The following is a 12,035-nucleotide window of genomic DNA, read 5'->3' as shown; positions in this document are numbered from 1 at the left end:
AATATCAATATTTTTTACACAAACGCATAACTTTATTTCAGAAGGCCTTTATTAACCCCCCGGAGCCGCGTGGAGCAGTTATATGATGAATATATGCACTTTTATGGACTTCAAAAATGAACCAACAAATATAAAGCGAGCCAGGACATTTTATACAACTCTGAAAGAACAGTCATATATATATATATATATATATATATATATATATATATATATATATATATATATATATATATATATATATATATATATATATATATATATATATATATATATACACTACTGAACAAAATCTTAAGACCAGGGGATTCATTGCAAGTTTTACACATTTCGCACTAGTGGATCATAACCGGGTTGTAAGTGCTGCTTCAAAATGCCAAAAGAAGAAACAGGAGCAAGAGACAAAAAATAGAGAGTAGGCAATTTATTGAAAACTGCATTTAAACTGAAACAGGCCGTTCAGCAGCTGATCAAAAGTTTTAGACCATAGCCATAAAAAGGTTAAATCTGCACAAAAATATGGGTTTCATGTCATTGTCCTTCAAGCAGTCATACTGTCAAGATCTCCTGATGGCAAAGGCAAAAAGGCTTTCTCTCTTTGAACGTGGCAGGATTGTTGAGCTGCACAAGCAAGGCCTTTCGCAACGCGCCATCGCTGCTGAGGTTGGACGCAGTAAGATAGTCATTTTACATTTCTTAAAAAATCCTGAGAGTTATGGGACAAAAAAGTCAAGTGGTAGACCCAAAAAGATTTCACTTGCACTGAGCCGCAGGATCTGACGGGTTGTCCGTGAAGACACAGGTCGATCCTCAACCCAAATTAAGGGCCTTACTGATGCTGACTGCAGCCCAATAACCATAAGACGTCATCTGCTAGAGAAGGGCTTCAAGAAAAAACGTCTTCAAAGGCCACGTCTCCTCCCACGACACAAACTTGCCCGTTTAGAATTTGCAAGGGAACACCAAACATGGGACATTGAAAAGTGGAAGAAAGTTTTATTCTCTGACGAGAAAAAATTTAACCTGGACGGTCCTGATGGCTTCCAACGTTACTGGCATGACAAGGAGATCCCACCTGAGATGTTTTCTACGCGGCACAGTGGAGCAGGCTCCATCATGATCTGGGGTGCTGTTTCCTTCAATGGGAAAATGGAGCTTCAGGTTGTGCAGGGGTGTCAAATGGCGACTGGCTATGTGGATCTGTTGCAGCGGGCATCCCTCTTGACCGAGGGCCCCCGTCTGTGCGGTAATGACTGGGTCTTTCAACAGGACAACGCTGCAATTCACAAAGCCCGTCTGACTTCTTCCAGGAGAATAACGTTGCTCTTTTGGACCATCCTGCGTGTTCCCCTGATCTAAATCCCATTGAGAACATTTGGGGATGGATGGCAAGGGAAGTTTACAAAAATGGACATCAGTTCCAGACCGTGGATGCCCTTCTTGAAGCCATCTTCACCACATGGAGCAACGTTCACACCAGCCTCTTGGAAACAGTCGCATCAAGCGTGCCGAAACGAGTTTTTGAAGTGATCAACAAGAACGGTGGGGCTACTCACTACTGAGTCCTTTTTTGACACTTTTAGTACTGTTGTGCGTTTATTTTTGGGCTGTGCTCTTAAACTTTTGATCAGCTGTTGAGCGGCCTGTTTCAGTTTAAATGCAGTTTTCAATAAATTGCCTAATCTCTATTTTTTGTCTCTTGCTCCTGTTTCTTCTTTTGGCATTTTGAATCAGCACTTACAACCCGGTTATGATCCACTAGTGCGAAATGTGTAAAACTTGCAATGAATCCCCTGGTCTTAAGATTTTATTCAGGAGTGAATATACATATCAAAAGTCCTCATGAAATCAAATTCAAAACTTTATTTACTTTGTTAGCAAACATTATTGGTTTTAGGGTGAACAAAATAATCTGACAATTAGTCCGTGCAAGTTAATACACAGAATTTTTTTTTGTGTGTGTCGTGGTAATCTTTAATAAAAATCTGAAAAGTAACTTCCAGTCTGGAATGGCGTTCCTTCTCAGATGAATATTGAATATCCTTAACCCCTCTAACCCCTATAACAGTCTGCTATGGGTGAGGGAGGAGCGCTGAAGTAAAACTCTGAAATACATAACAGCACTGCAATAAAATCCTTTGCAACTTTTGGTACACTGGGACTTTAAGGGGAAGTAAATAATTAGCTAATTTTCATTTTTGGGTGAACTAACCCAAAATGCTGATGACAGCATATGACAGTTGGCTGGATGTGTGTTTTTTCGAAGCATTAAATTTGGAGGTCCTGTACACTTGTATTATATGGACTTACGGAGATGGATTATTTTTCTAAAAATCTTCATCAGAAAAAAGTCATATACATGTGGGATGGCATGATGCTGAGTAAATGATGTAAGAATTAGAATTTTTTGGTGTACTATCCCTTTAAATGTCTCAATACTTACTAGGGTCGGTGTTGGAGCTTATGCATTTTTGCTTCTTAAAAGAACATGCCGACTTTTTGGGACTTATTACCGGAGTTATGGGATTCACAGAGAAAAAAATGGTATGTATGGACTTATCTAACTCTGGGGATACGGTGAATAAGCTAAAGTCCCAAAAAGTCGGCGTGTTCCTTTAAATGACATATCTCATTGTAGGATGTTTTTGTTTTGTTTTTTACGGTGAAACAAGACAAAACATTTTTATTTTAAATATTGTTTTGCTGTGTAATTACCTAATGTAAATATCACACCAGGCAGCATCAGCTGTCTGACAGGAAGTTAATATTTTTGTGTGTGACTATGGAATGCTAGCCTGACAATATATATATATATATTTTTTAAACTTTTTTTATGGATTAATTTTAAAACAATCAATTCCTACTTATTTTCTGGTAAATATCAGGTAAAAGAAATATAAATTTACTAGCCTGACAAGCCAGACCCACATCAAGATGTTTGGTCTGGAAACTCACCATTGACAGGGCTCAATCCGAGGGGCGGGATAAACGGTTGTCTTTCAAACTCCCTCTGCACGCGATAGGATAGCGCTACACCAACCAGAGCAACGAAGGTGAAACAGAGCTTGTTGACAGATTAAACATACGCCGTATCCGGTCGGCAAAACTCAGAACACATCTTCCCTTTTTAAGAATGACTTCAGTGCCGCTCTTTGTTCTTTTCTCAGAGAAAAGCTTAACTCCAAGTCTTCTAGAATCGCGGTCAAAGCTGATTCGAAAGACCACCGCCGTTCGCCAGTTTCTGTGTTTACTAGAAGCACGCAAACGCAACTCGGCCGTCGTCATTATGGCCCCGCCCGCCGACTCTATACATGATGTGATTGGCCCGTCCAGATTGTGAGGAATACAGCTCAGAAGGGTATTGAGAGTTGCTAGACGACACTCGCGGCCAGATTAAATTTGCTGCCGCTAGGGTGCGTCTAGATTTCTAGGCTAATGGAATGCAATATCTCCATAGACATGGGTTGCATTGACATGATGCAAAACGATATGTCCAACTCACTTATAGCTTCTATCAGTCACACATGGAGTTTCAGGAGTGTTCCAAGCTGTTTGAAAGTTTTGACTGGTTTTGAAATGCGAACTATCCAAACAGAAATTAGGAATCTACAGATGATAAATGTAGTGGTCACCATTTTTTTTTAAATGGTGCTTTTGTATCCTTTATGATGGCTGAAAGCTCCAACAATGATTTATTGCTTGGAAATATTCTACATAATGACTAATTATGTGTTCTATGCGAGAAGGAAAATCAAATAGATTTGGAATAACATGATGACTGGATGTAAATGTTTTGGGGGGAACTATCCCTTTAAACGTTAAACAGAAGGGATGTACACTGCAAATCAAATTTGATGCAGACTTTAGTAAACTTACGTGAACTTTTCACTTAAGAGTTTATGTTATGTAAAAATGAAGAAAACATTTTAAACGAATACAATGCTAAGTTAATGATATTTAGGTTGGAGTATAGCTACTTAAAACACCTCTGGGCATAAAACCGACTCTCAGTTTGGCCTTTGACAAAAACTGAGATCTCCTTCATCTCTCTGCATCTCTCTGCAATTGATGATGTGAATAATTTTCTCTGTAAACAATTCAGATACATGAGATTTGTGTGTGTGTGTGTGTGTGTGTGTGTGTGTGTGTGTGTGTGTGTGTGTGTGTGTGTGTGTGTGTGTGTGTGTGTGTGTGTGTGTGTGTGTGTGTGTGTGTGTGTGTGTGTGTGTGTGTGTGTGAGAGAGAGCAAGTCTCAGTAGCTAGACTGTGTACTTTAGGGGGATATTTTTCTGACAGAAACAGGCATGACAGCCTGGGGGACAGTATCTCAAGTCCAAGGCCCAATCTCATGAATACCAAATTAGCCATATTCCACAGAACTATTGTAAAAGCCTGGCAGCTGTTCCTCTATCACTAGCACACATGTGCCACACACACACACACCACACACACACACACACACACACACACACACACACATACACACACACACACACACACACACACACACACACACACACACACACACACACACACACACACACACACACACACACACACACACACACACACACACACACACACACACACACACACACACACACACACACACACACACACACACACATTCACTCTCACAGCTTTGTTTCATCGCATTCCTGAGGACATCCCTGTGACTTTTATTGTTTGAAACTAATTATAATTACTATAGACAAAACAACCCCTAAAAACACTAACACTTTAGACATTTAAACTACATTCTTTTATTTATTTCTGAACCAGTTTAGCAGTTAACAGCATCTCCAATGAATGATTTTGCCACTTTCAGGGACTATTTCAACCCCTAAAAGAAAACTGAACATTAAGGGTGTACTCACACTAGGCCTGGTTGTCTAATACCGTCCCTGAGCGTGATTGTCTCCCCTCCCCACTCATACAGGAGCACGCTTACGTCATTCGCGATGCAATGTTTTGTTTTGAACAATACTGGAAGAAAAGCATTTTTGCTAAAAGACTACCTAATAGATTTATGGCGCGCAGCGATTTTCATTTGATTTTACATTTGACATATCAGAAGATTATTACGAAGGCAGCTGACTTTGATGGAAGAATTTTCAGCTTTATTTGCAAACTACAATTCATGTTCATCAATAAGTTGAGAGTTATAAATTAAAATATATTTGATTTAATCGAAAAGTGTATCCAAGTAGTAATAGTTCTGTGTTTGCCGTCATAATGATGACAGTAGTGGACAGCTGTTGTCACACTGCATGTGAACCGCGCTCGAGCCCAAACGAACCGCGAACCTCTGGACCACCTCTTGCTTGACAGGGGTGGCCAAATGAACCGCACCAGGGCACGGAACGGAGCGCTCACACTTGTCTAATGAACCGGGCTTTGGGGGTCAAACGCACTCTGGCACGGTTCAGAGTGCCTAGTGTGGGTACACCCTAAGACTGTTAAACAACAGTATTTCATTATTTAGAAAATATTTAGTATATTCCAGAATATCCCCAAAGGAAGGTTTTGTCAGATTTCATAAGCTCTGTTTCTGGGACAAAACCCAGTATATATAGTCTGTTCTCAAACTATAGATATAGCCTAAAGTACACTAACAAACAAAACTTCTAAGGACACTTTCTAACATATACACTGATCAGGTATAAAATTATGACCAACAGTGATTATCTCTTCATCACAGCACTTGTTAGTGGCTGGGATATATTAGGCAGTAAGTGGACATTCAAGTTTATGTGTTAGAAGCAGAAACAATGGGAAAGTGTGAGGATTTAAGTGAGTTTGACAAGGGCCAAATTGTGATGGCTAAATGACTGGGTCAGAGCATCTCCAAAACTGCAGCTCTTGTGGGGTGTTCCTGGTCTGCAGTGGTCAGTATCTATCAAAAGGGGTCCAAGGAAGGGACAGTGGTGAACCGGCAACAGGGTCATGGGTGGCCAAGGCTCATCAATGCACGTGAGGAGCGAAGGCTGGCCTGTGAGTTACGATCAAACAGACGAACTACTGTAGCTCAAATTGCTTAAGATGTTAAGGTGCTGGTTCTGATAGAAAGGTGTCAGAATATACAATGCATCTCAGTTTGTTGCGTATGGGGTTGCATAGCCACAGACCTGTCAGGGTCCCCATGCTGAAATCCCCCATCGAAAGCACCAACAATGGGCATGTGAGCATCAAAACTGGCCCATGGAGCAATGGAAGAAGGTGGCCTGGTCTGATGAATCACGTTTTCTTTTACATCACGTGGATGGCCGGGTGTGTGTGTGTCGCTTACCTGGGGAACACATGACACCAGGATGCACTATGGGAATGGGCAAAAAGGATGACTCGTTCAGCAGGATAATGTGCCCTGCCACAAAACAAAATGGTTCATGAATGGTTTGAGAAGCACAACAACAAGTTTGAGGTGTTGACTTGGTCTCCAAATTCCCCGGATTTCAATCCATTCGAGCATATGTGGGATGTGCTGAACAAACAAGTCCGATCCATGGAGGCCTCACCTCACAACTTACATGACTTAAAGGATCTGCTGATAACATCTTGGTGCCAGATACCACAGCACACCTTCAGGGGTCTAGTGGAATCAATGGCTCGATGGGACAGGGCTGTTTTGGCAGCAAAAGGTGGACCAACACAATATTAGGAAGGTGGTCATGTCTGATCGGGGTATATACTCTCATATGTGTCTAATTTGAGATACTCTACCTAAGCTACAACTCCAATCACAGCTGATTCCAGTAGAGTAAAATGTATAGTAAATTGACAAATTGTTTAAAATGAGAACTTACACACTTTATTTTGTTTTACGTTATATGTACTTACTACATTAATAAGAGTAAATTATGCATAATTACAACATCTGACCCTAAACCTACATGTTATTATATAATATTAATTATTTATATTAATACAAAATACACATAAAATAAAGTGTAACAAACTTTTTTACAGTATCAATAATACTGGAATTAGTATAAGAGTATTAAATACATATAATTCCCGCTTCATCCATCATATTTTTTTCAGCTTGTTGTTCTTAAGTGCATTTTTGAATTGCCTATGAAGCATGCAATAGAGACTTCTGTTGCTTTTATATATAGTATGCTAATTGCTATACCCTCAGTCCTAAACCCCACGAAAACAGAAAAATCAGCCCCCCACTTACATTCATCTACAGTTCATTTTTTATCTTTGCTTTTTAGTCTGTAGAACAAGGGGCTTACTTTCCCAAGCAGTTTTAATATTTTACTAATTAAAAATGTAACAGTAGAAGAGACTTAAGTTTATATTGTCTGCAGTGAACTTCAAATACACTATTTATAATGTGCTAATCAAGCCAAGCCGTATAACAGTTATACGACCCTAAAACATCTTGAATATTAATGACAGTATTGACATCAGCTGTGATTAGAGTTTAAGGGAAAACACAACAACCACAATGATTATTCTGTTCCCAGGACTTCTTATAATATTCTTCAACCATTCCGAGTTTTGTGTTGGGGTGCTGGTGCACAGCCCTCCGAATGACATCAATAAAGACGGCAGAGATTAAAGGAGGGAGAGTGAGAGAGAGAGAGAGTGAGAGAGAGAGAGAGAGAGAGAGAGAGAGAGAGAGAGAGAGAGAGAGAGAGAGAGAGAGAGAGAGAGAGAGAGAGAGAGAGAGAGAGAGAGAGAGAGAGAGAGAGAGAGAGAGAGGTGTCTTCACAATCAAAGGACCATGCTGAAGAACAGCAGGAGGAATCCAGGGAGCTCTTTATCTTCAAAGGGACAATCAATCACTGGCAGCAATGAATTCTGCTCCAGAACACACACACACACACACACACACACACACACACACACACACACACACACACACACACACACACACACACACACACACACACACACACACACACACACACACACACACACACACACACACACACACACACACACACACACACACACACGCACGCGCACACGCACACACAGAGAAAAATACATGAATATCCATGTGAACACATGCATACAGTCACCAAAACTAAACAATCAAGTGTAGACACACACATACATTAGGTTTCCATGTTTTAATTTTTAGCTTATGAAAAAAACATATAATATGATTTCTCAAAGGTTCCTTGCATTGCCATCCTTATTGGGGGCATTTTATTCCCCCACATTGTAGGGAATACTTCAACAGCACACACACTTGATCTGACTGAGCGGCACATTGTACAGTATTGTATTTTTGTTCGTTTTTTAAAGCACTGCATCTCTTTGTTTACAGGTCATGGGATTGTATCTTTGGTGAAAATGGCTAATATATATAACCATTGTAATGCCACAAGGCCACCATTAATAATCACCTAACAAACATTTAAGGGAGTTTAAAAAGCATCTTTGGAAAAAGAGAAATCCCTTATGAAAAATAAGCGCACCTAATGTATTGAATGTGCACTTGTAAAAAAAAAAAAAAAAAAAGTGCGCTATAAAGTTCAGGTAATTGATTTGAATATAAATGTAACGAATACGTTCTTATTTAATTGCAGTTATGCATTTAAGTGTTCATAAACATTACATTAAGTTCACACATAACTAAATGATTTCCTTAATAAGAACTTATTTAAAATTATGGTGAAGCATTCTTTAGTACACTAGTACATGGGGTCCAAAAGCCTGAGAAAGATTTGATGTCATGAACCTCACAAAACCTTTGGCAAATCCATCCACTGGTCCTTTCTCATCAGTGCTAATTGTAGCAGCTTATGTAACCCATCCCGTTCGAACTTCAAGCGTGTTTCAAACCCGGGTCCGCTGGCATGAGAGTCAGACGCTCTAACAAAGAGGCTAAAGGCTGCAGCAACCTCTAGTGTCAGTCGCCAGAGCATCTCTTGAGATCAGAGGAGTGAGGTGTTACTCGCACAGCAACTAGCTGGCCTCCGTTACACTTAGTAACTTTATAAAAAACTTGGTGGGAAGTCTGTGTGCATGTGCAGTGTGCTGAGACTATAGCCTCATATGCTACATTACCCTACGTTAATGTACAAACTCAACTCAAAGCCTGACCTAACTCTCAATTCATTCATTATACAACAGCAAACAATTACATTATCACACTAGACACATTATCTGTGGCCTCTGAGGAAACCTGCTGTTATCTATAATGAGTTTGTGATGCACTAAAATGCCTCAATTAGAGAATTAGTTGAGCGACTCAGGGACAGACTGAAAAAAACACTTTATGAGTTCTGTGAATAGCTTTTCTCGCACATATGACAATGATAAATGCCATGTTTTCACTTGATTATTCTCCAGATTCAGTGGTGCTTGTGAAACAGCAACAAAAGTGCACTTAATTGTATTGAATGTACACTTATAGTGTCCTTCACATCTTTTTTAAAAAAAGAAAAGAAATAAAAGGCCATTTGAGGGTACTTTTTAGAGAGTACACTTCCATGACAATCTTTTTAACACACATAAGTAAACTTTAAAATAGTGTATTTTGTAATGTCAAATTAGAGGTTTTTCTTTAAGTGAGTCAAAATAGACCTCCAAAGTTCAAATAAATTGAATTTAATATATACATGATGGGCTTTCATTCAACTGTGGATTGGATGCAATTAAGTGTCTGAAAACATTATATTCAGTTTGCATTTAAAGCTACACTATGTCATTTTCCCATCCGCTAGAGGGCGCCTATTCAAAACAAATAGTAGTTTATGCGTAGTTTGATGACAAGTTTGAGCTCAGAATCTTGGGACATGTGGTCTTCACCTCACAGCCGGTGGAAAATAGGACTCGGGCAGAAATCATGTTCATGGATACGGTTTTTAATGTTACTGTAGTATGAAGCAGAGCCGGACAGTATTGTGGAGCTGAGTAAGGACTTTTATTATGACGGGACACAGTCGCCGGCACCACTTCCACTTTTCCGGTGTGAGAGTTTGAGGTAATCAATCAATCAATCAATCAACTTTATTTATATAGCGCTTTTACAATAACGATTGTTTCAAAGCACCTTTACAGTGTTAAACAGGACAATATTGCAACAAAATTGATTTGGCTGTACAATCGCTGTGGAGAAAACAGTAATGTTATCAGCTTATTTTAATTTATCATATAGCGACAATGTTGGCAGATCAGTATTATAGTTTATAGAATTAAATAAGACCTAATTAAGTAATGTTATTTTTATATTTAGATGAATAACTCTTATAGATCAGCATTATAGTTTATAGAATTAAATAAGACCTAATTAAGTAATGTTATTTTTATATTTAGTTGAATAACTCTTATAGATCAGCATTATAGTTCATAGAATTAAATAAGACCCAATTAATTAATTTTATTTTTATATTTAGTTGAATAAATTGGATCATAATTTTAGTGTCCCCAACTGAGCAAGCCAAGCCAAAGGCGACATGATGGAGAAAAATAAACCTTGGGAGAAACCAGATTCAGTCGGGGTGCCAGTTCTCCTCTGGCCTATTATCAAACAGTGTATGATTATTATTCTGGCAACCTTACAGGTAAGAAATCATATTAGATCGGAATATTCAAAATTTCTGGGTATGACGCAAGAGACGGGTTTATTTAGGATGGTGCATCGATTACACAAGAGAATGAATACGTGAAAGATCTGAGTTATTGCGCCGGAGACGGGTTTATTGTAGGTAAAGCAGCTCTGTTTATAATATTAGATACATTTAATTGTGTTTAAAATGATGTTATGACGTTACTCATCGTGTTGGCTCAGCGGCTGCAGTGACGATTGTTGCACACTGCTAATAGTAAAGCGTTTCTGCCAAATAAATCTGGAAACCAAGGGTAAAGCAGATATGACACAATTGACAGGCGATTACCTCAGAAGTCCCGGGTCCTTGGTTAAAATAGCAATTTTCTCACAAGTTACAAATAGTTGGAAACTTTTGGGGTATTTTAAGAACTCAACTGAACAAAATACACTGGCCTATAGTGTTGTTTTGGATATTTTACTGCAAAAATACTACATAGTGCACCTTTAAGTATTGTTTTAATGTTTATTATTTCCATAATAAATACTCTTTTTTATATGCTAAAGTGATATACATGTTGTCCCTCCTTTTGCATTTTTAGTGTTTAATTGGTGCTCTTTTGTTGTAAAATAAAAAGGTTTAAATTAAACAAATTCCAGATTTCCAGTGTGGTCTCAGGTTTTTGGACCTCACTCAGGCATAACAGGCATAACATTATGGCCACCGACAGGTGAAGTGAATAACACTGATTATCTCTTTATCGCAGCACCTGTTAGTGGGTGGGATATATTAGACAGCAAGTGAACATTTTGTCCTCAAAATCGATGTGTTAGAAGCAAGAAAAATGGGCAAATGTAAGGATTTAAGCGAGTCTGACAAGGGCCAAAATGTGATGGGTCAAAGCATCTCCAAAGCTCAAATTTCTCAAGATGTTAATGCTGGTTCTGATAGAATGGTGTCAGAATACACCCATGCTGATCACTGTCCACTGCCGAAAATGCCAGGCATCTTTCAGAACTCCCCAGTTTGCTTAACTGGGAACACATGGCACCAGGATGCACTATGGGAAGAAGTCAAGTCGGTGGAGGCAGTGTGATGCTTTTGGCAATGTTCAGCTGGAAATCCTTGGATCTTGGCATCCATGTGGATGTCACTTTGACACGTAACACCTACCTAAGCATTGTTACAGACAGATGTACACCCTTTCATGGAAACGGTATCCGTGGCCTCTTTCAGCAGGATAATGAGACCTGCCACAAAGCAAAAATAGTCCATGAATGGTTTGAGGAGCACAATAATGAGTTTGAGGCGTTGACTTGGCCTCCAAATTCGTCCGATCCATGGAGGCCCCACCTCGCAAATTACAGGACTTATTAAGTATCTGCTAACATCTTGGTGGCAGATACCACAGCATACCTCAGGGGTCTAGTGCAGTCCATGCCTTACTTGGTCAGGGCTGTTTTGGCAGCAAAAGTAGGACCAACACAGTATTAGAATATGTCATGGCTGATCAGTGTATGTGTG

General features: G+C 39.3%; 1 protein-coding gene across 1 annotated transcript in view; it reads left to right on the top strand.

The window, feature by feature from the left end:
- The window catches only part of kcng2 (potassium voltage-gated channel, subfamily G, member 2), a 46,104-nt gene that overhangs the window by 15,433 nt on the left and 18,636 nt on the right, over positions 1–12,035 (top strand). The gene's annotated exons all lie outside the window — the stretch shown is intronic.

The sequence above is a fragment of the Pseudorasbora parva genome, chromosome 19 (genome assembly GCF_024679245.1).
Source record: "Pseudorasbora parva isolate DD20220531a chromosome 19, ASM2467924v1, whole genome shotgun sequence".
NCBI classification, from domain to species: Eukaryota; Metazoa; Chordata; class Actinopteri; order Cypriniformes; family Gobionidae; genus Pseudorasbora; species Pseudorasbora parva.
The sequence above is the reverse complement of the archived record's forward strand: the minus strand, read 5'-3'. Positions and strand labels throughout refer to the sequence as shown.